This window comes from Triticum aestivum, chromosome 2A (assembly GCF_018294505.1).
Source record: "Triticum aestivum cultivar Chinese Spring chromosome 2A, IWGSC CS RefSeq v2.1, whole genome shotgun sequence".
Classification (NCBI taxonomy): domain Eukaryota; kingdom Viridiplantae; phylum Streptophyta; class Magnoliopsida; order Poales; family Poaceae; genus Triticum; species Triticum aestivum.
The window spans coordinates 48,697,319-48,703,727 of NC_057797.1; the positions used below are offsets into that span (position 1 = coordinate 48,697,319).

Sequence of the window (6,409 nt, forward strand, 5' to 3'; positions counted from 1 at the left end):
CAGTCGACCGCCTCCGGGCACCGAGACGTAGGGCTATTACTTCCACCGCGAAGGGCCTGAACTCGTAAAACTCGTGTGTACAACTTCTCCATAGCTAGGATCTTGCCTCCTCATACCTACCCCCCATTCTACTGTCAGTCTTAGATCCACGACAACGTCCATGGACGCCGCTCCCCTTCTTGGAGGCGCCATTCAGGTCTTTTGCTTCACCCTCCCCTTCCCCTAGCCTCCCGGGTGAAAACTCGAACTTTGTTGGGCGGCGACGGTGCTCTTGGCGCCGTTTGCTTCTTGAAGTCGTCGCCTTGGATGCTTTTTGGACTGTGGGCACTGCGGTGTGGTGGTTGTCGGGCGGCGGCGACAGCGTGTCCCAAGTGGCGGCGGCAGCAGCTTGGCAGGTCCGGCAGTTCCTCGGCCTTGGTCCTGCCTCCTCGTTGCTCCTTCCTCCCTGGACACCCTGTTGTTATCTGACCGGCATCTTTCTCCTCTCCAGAGGATCATCAGCGGGCAGCGGTGATGCGGTTTTTCTGGTGAAGTTTCTTAGTCATGTAGGGTGTGCTATGTTCCTACTCCTTCTGGTTGCATCCTTCCGTCCATGTTCTAGGGTGAGCAACCCCATATGTCGATGGTTCGACGCCTTTCGACCCAGGCAAGGAGGCAGGGGCCTCCTTCGACAGTGGGAATGGATGGTGATGTTGTTCCAGGGCCTTGGTTGTTTGGTGCCGACATAGCCTATCCTCGACAGCGGGCGCTTCCCGAAGCCTCATTTCTTCTTCCCTGGTGATCCTTGTGTGGACGAGGGCCTCTACATGCTTCAGCTTGTGCTTATCGTGTGCTATCTTACTAGCTGTAGTGTGTGAGGTTTTGAGAGCTGCCTACCAGCACCCTTGTATCTTGCCGTGTTTTTTTGTTTGTTCGAGTTTGTAATGAAGTGGTTGTAATCCTGGCGAGTTGATGGCTTTGTCAATTCAAAGCCGGGCTCTCCTTGAATCTTTGTTCTAAAAAAATGAGGCCCCTCGGATGCATAAGATATTTAAGCCTAATAATTAGGGGCGCATTTAAGATTTTTTTTCTAGAGTAGTGGGGAGGGGTGGGGGGCAATTGTCCCCTTTGGCCCATGAAGCTCCGCCACTATTTCCGGGTGCATGTGAGATGGAAAAACAGAATTGGGTATCCGAGGGTCCGATATCCTTTTTATCTCAAAAAAGAAAATCAAACATTAAATGGCAGTGGACGCTGCTTGAAAAAACAGTTGGATTGTCACACACTAGGCCTATAGGAACGAAATCTACGTTGAACGATAGAGGGGTCCCGTGTGACATGATTTTATTTCCAAAGACAATGGATTTTTGTTCTCCGAGCACATATGCACGAATAATATAAAATAAAATAAAAGTAAAAGAGTTCAAAAGAATCCAATTTTTAGGAAACATGGTTGAATGTGGTACTTACATGCAAATTTCCATGATGAATAACCATTTGTTATGCTCTGAATAAATAAATAAACGATGCTCCAACGAGGTTGTTTTCGAAAGCATTTTGGAGCTGATTTTATTGTATGTGTATCCAGGCCAGCACTAATGACATTCATTCGTGAAAATTTACACACATGTAAAACACTAAGCAATATTTGTTGAAAAAATTCAGTTTCCTTTCCAGAATTTACTGTTCATTCATGACAAGTTCTTATGAGCTCGGGAGCGGAGTAGCACCTTTTGTTTCGGCAAGCAGATACTTTCTGGAAACCAATGAAAGTGAAGGGGATGAAAATTGAAGAGAACATATGAAGGGGGCAAAGGCGAATGTCTACTCGTCGGAAAGAGAAAAACGAAATGCAGAGCAAAGGAAGATGCATTACATTGCCTTTCCAAAGAGAGAGAAAAGTGAATTAAACATAGCTTAGATGCTTAGGTCTTTGTAGTGAAAATGGTCCATCTGAGTTCAGTTCAGGTGCTAGACTTGACATGGGTAATCGCATATTTCGTCGATTTATTTCAGATTTTTCAACGTTATTTTTCGAAAAGTCTAACGCCCACATGTGTGGGCGTTCCTCAACTCGCCCACACGCCTGAATCGTCGTCCAGTGCCTTTTACACGAATCTTAGCATGAAAAGGTTGACTTTTGTGCCACGTAGGACTGGGCTGGTGTGTGGGCATTGGAAAGTTTACCCACACGCCCGCATCACGCTGTTTGCCAGCTGCGCTGTGTGGGCGAACTAGTTTCTGCTCACACAGCCACCATCTAGGTCATGCGCGTGTGGGCGAACTGCTTTTCGCCCACACAACACTCCTATGTTGTGGACGGCAACTGCAGTTACGCGAACGTGGCAACTCGGTACACACACGGCAACTGTGATTCTTTGCCACACGGCAACTGCAGTTACGCGAACGTGGCAACTCGGTACACACAACATGGCAACTATAATTCTTTGCTACACGGCAACTGTAGTTGCGCGTACGTGGCAACCAGATAAACACACATGGCAACTGTGATTAACAATACATGATAACTATGGTTGGACCACACGTGGCAACTAGGTAAACACACATGGCAACTACTGTTTTGACCATATGTGGCAAGTAGTTAATCACACAGGGCAACTACGATTTGATTACACGCGGCAACTACTATAAATTAGACACGACAACTATACTTAACCAAAACAGAATAGAGTTGCCATGCTTTTACAACTACACTTGCCATCCCAGATAACTATATCTGCCAACCAGGATGGCAACTAAATCGTCATCCCGCGGGGTACCTAACGTAGCTGCGTCAGGACGTGTGGGCATTTTTGCTTCGTGCCACACGCACGGGGTGGAGATGAGTAGTATTTGTTGGGCGTGTAGCACGAAGTAGCCGCGCCCACACGTGTGGGCAATTCCAATGTCCGCCCACACACAGCCCGTGTGGGCTGCCTCCTGCTCACACCACACACGGTGTGTGGGCGCATGTCGTATATGCCACACGTGTGGCAGTTAACAACGTCTTTATTTTTTCATGTTTTATGAGTTATGTCTTGCGTCTATATTGTGTTTCTAAAAAAGAAAGAGAAAGAGAAAAATCTTTTCCTCTTCGACAAGAGAGGAAAAGAAGACTTGGGTTGAGTACGGACCGCTTACGGGTGAAAATCTACGCACTGGACCTACGCACTAATCCCACCCCTGTTTCTCCCGCCTCTGCTGCTGCTGGATTTCCTTCCCCTCCTCCGACCCCCGTCGCCCGCGTCCTCCTCCGACTCCAGCCGCCGCCGCCGCAGCCTACCTCCCCTGCCCCGACATGGACGCCGAGACGGCGCCGGGGACGGTGACGACGGAGGCCCACCGCCCCCCGCAGCCGCGGATGCCCTACGCCGACGCGGACCGCACCCTCCGCGCGCTCGCCGCCGCCGCCGAGGGCTTCGGCCGCCGCGCCATCGGGGGCCTCCACGGCACCCTCTACCACGTCACCTCCCTCCAAGGTCCCCTTTTTACCCGCCTTCAGTTTTGCTCCGGAGCCCTGTCAGGAATCGGGATTGATTGATGGGCGCGCAGACGACGGGCACGGGACGTTGCGGGAGGCGTGCCGAGCCAAGGAGCCGCTGTGGGTCGTCTTCGAGGTGTCCGGCGACATCCACCTCCACACCTACCTCCGTGTCTCCTCCCACAAGACCATCGACGGGCGCGGGCAGCGGGTCCGGCTCACCGGCAAGGGGCTCCAGCTCAAGGCTTGCCACCACGTCATCGTCTGCAACCTCCAGTTCGAGGCCGGCCGCGGGCACGACGTCGACGGCATCCAGATCAAGCCCGGCTCCACCAACATCTGGATCGACCGCTGCTCCCTCGCCGACTACGACGACGGCCTCATCGACATCACGCGACAGAGCACCGACATCACCGTCTCCAGGTCCTTCCCTCTTTTCTACTGTCCCTCCTGACACCAACTAAATTTCTGTGTACAACATCACGCGATCTTCAGTTCTTCACTCATTTCGTTTGATAATTGTGCTGATGAACATGTGCCTGTGTGTGACCGTGCTGCTGCACAGATGCCACTTTGCAAAGCATGACAAGACGATGCTCATTGGCGCGGACCCAACACACGTCGACGACAGGTGCATCAGGGTGACCATCCACCATTGCTTCTTTGACGGCACGCGGCAGAGGCACCCGCGCCTGCGCTTCGGCAAGGTCCACCTCTACAACAACTACACCAGGGACTGGGGCATATACGCCGTCTGCACCGGCGTCGAAGCTTAGGTGACTCATTTCATCCGGCATCTGCTATTCCGAATGCTTGCAACTGGCAACACTCACTTGGAGATGATCAATCTGATGAAATGATACCTCCATTTGCAGATTGTATCTCAGTGTAACATATACGAAGGAGGGCATAAGAAGACGGTCTTCAAGTACATGCCAGAGAAGGTACCTGCATTCAGAGTTTCAGTCTTTCAGACAAGATGAGATGAGACTCTGCATTTGCATACATCCCAGTTTACAGCTAATAGCTGAATGCTGCTGCAGGCTGCCGACAGAGAAGAGACGGTGGCCGGGTGGATCAGGTCGGAGGGCGACGCGTTCCTGCACGGGGCGCTGCCGTGCCTGGTCGATGGTCCGGGCGCTGAGTATGTCTTCAGGCCGGAGGAGTACTATGACAGGTGGACGATGGAGGCGGCGTCGCCGGCGCTCAAGGAGGTCATTCAGCTCTGCGCTGGGCGGCAGCCTGTGCCCAGGCCCCCAGACTGCTAGCCCTGTGACTCATGGAAGTTCAGGTTCAGGCCCAACAACTGCAAACCTGAACGACTGATCCATTGGCGTAATTGTATGAGATTTTACTCGCTTATCCTCTGCTGGAATTGTAATAAACTCTTAGCTTGTGATACGATTGATCTTGAGTGATTAGAGCATGAAACTGTTGCTCTGTGGAAGAGAGATTTCACAGTGGATAGAGGAAGCAAGTGGTTTTTCCTAATGCAAATTAGTATTACCACAATGGTAAAAAATTAGAGCACGAAAAAGTTACCCTGCAGAAGAGAGAATTCACAGTGGTGAGAGGAAGCGAGTGGTCATTTTTCTGATGCAAAATAAAAACAAAGAAGCAAAAGAAGTAGAGCATGAAAAGGTTATCGGGTAGAAGACACGATTTTATGGTAGAGGAAGCAATTGGTGATTTTTTTTTAACGCAAATTAACATATTAAAAAAAACTGCATTTGATAGAGGAAGCAGATGGTAATTCTAATGCAAATTAGTACGTATCAAAACTTACATTACAGGAAGCAATTGGTGAATTTTTAAATGGAAAGGTAGTGATTCCAGTGCAAATTTATAGTATAGGAAGGACACGAATAGAAAACACAGGATTTCAAAAAACAAAGGAATTTGACGGGGTTGCAAATGCAAAACAGAGGATTAGAAAACAGAGAAAAACTGCACGCGCAGTCATTTTTGGATGAAACACAGGAAAAATGCCTCAATCCTACACGCGAATCAGTGTAAAAAAGAGGTTTGAGTGGATGTTGAAATTCCTATAGGATTGAGGTGTAGGAATACGATCCATAGCGAACCAACCTGTGGTTGGATGGTTAAAGAGACAGTGGTATCCCCAGCCCACTAGGGTTCAAGTCTTGGTGCTCGCATTATTCCTGAATTTATTTCAGGATTTCCGGCGATGCACTTTCAGTGAGAGGAGACGTTCCGATGAGTACTTATAGAGGTGAGTGTGTGCGCGTATGTATGAGCACTTGCATATGTACTGATGTCCACAAGAAAAGAAGGAATGCGATTCATAGGAATTTTGGACGTGTCGTTCCTTTGATCCAAAGGGCTTCCTTAGAAGGAAAATCGATGAACTGGAATCCTCCAATATTCCTATGAAATCCTTAAATCCAAAGAGGCTGGCAATTGGTGATTGTTAGTTTGTTACCTGATGCAAATTAGTGCATCGGGAGTCGAACCCACGACCTTCCGATCCGAAGTCAGACACGCTAATCCACTGCGCTATGCTGTCACTTGATGTACTGAATATCCCTCCTCATTACATATACCCGGAAATGAGAAAACTGACGACGGCAACGGCTCACAATACATACCACCGCAACCTTGCTTATGACACCAACATACCACCAGCTGATTACTGAACCCATACTCGAAAATGCACATTACCCAGAAGGAAAGAAATGACTGCTGCCATATATATAGATAATTACATTCTTTCCCGTCGATTATCGTCGCTATATATAGAATATATTACTAGATACATGGAACTGGAATATTACATTTGCATCAGCCACCACTGTCTACCTGGGCTGGCATAAACAAGCTACAGAGTTTTGCTTTCCACTAACAATTTTTCATTCTTAAGCCGAGCAAGACCCAAAAGACTAGCACTACTTTCACAAATCTCGACATTTCCTGTGCACGAAATCACCG

The 6,409-nt window shown here is 49.0% G+C and overlaps 1 pseudogene; it reads left to right on the forward strand.

Annotated features, from left to right (window-relative positions):
* The first annotated feature begins 3,166 nt into the window (after window positions 1-3,166).
* On the forward strand, window positions 3,167-4,821 carry LOC123191473 (probable pectate lyase 4; annotated as a pseudogene).
* Window positions 4,822-6,409: the final 1,588 nt, after the last annotated feature.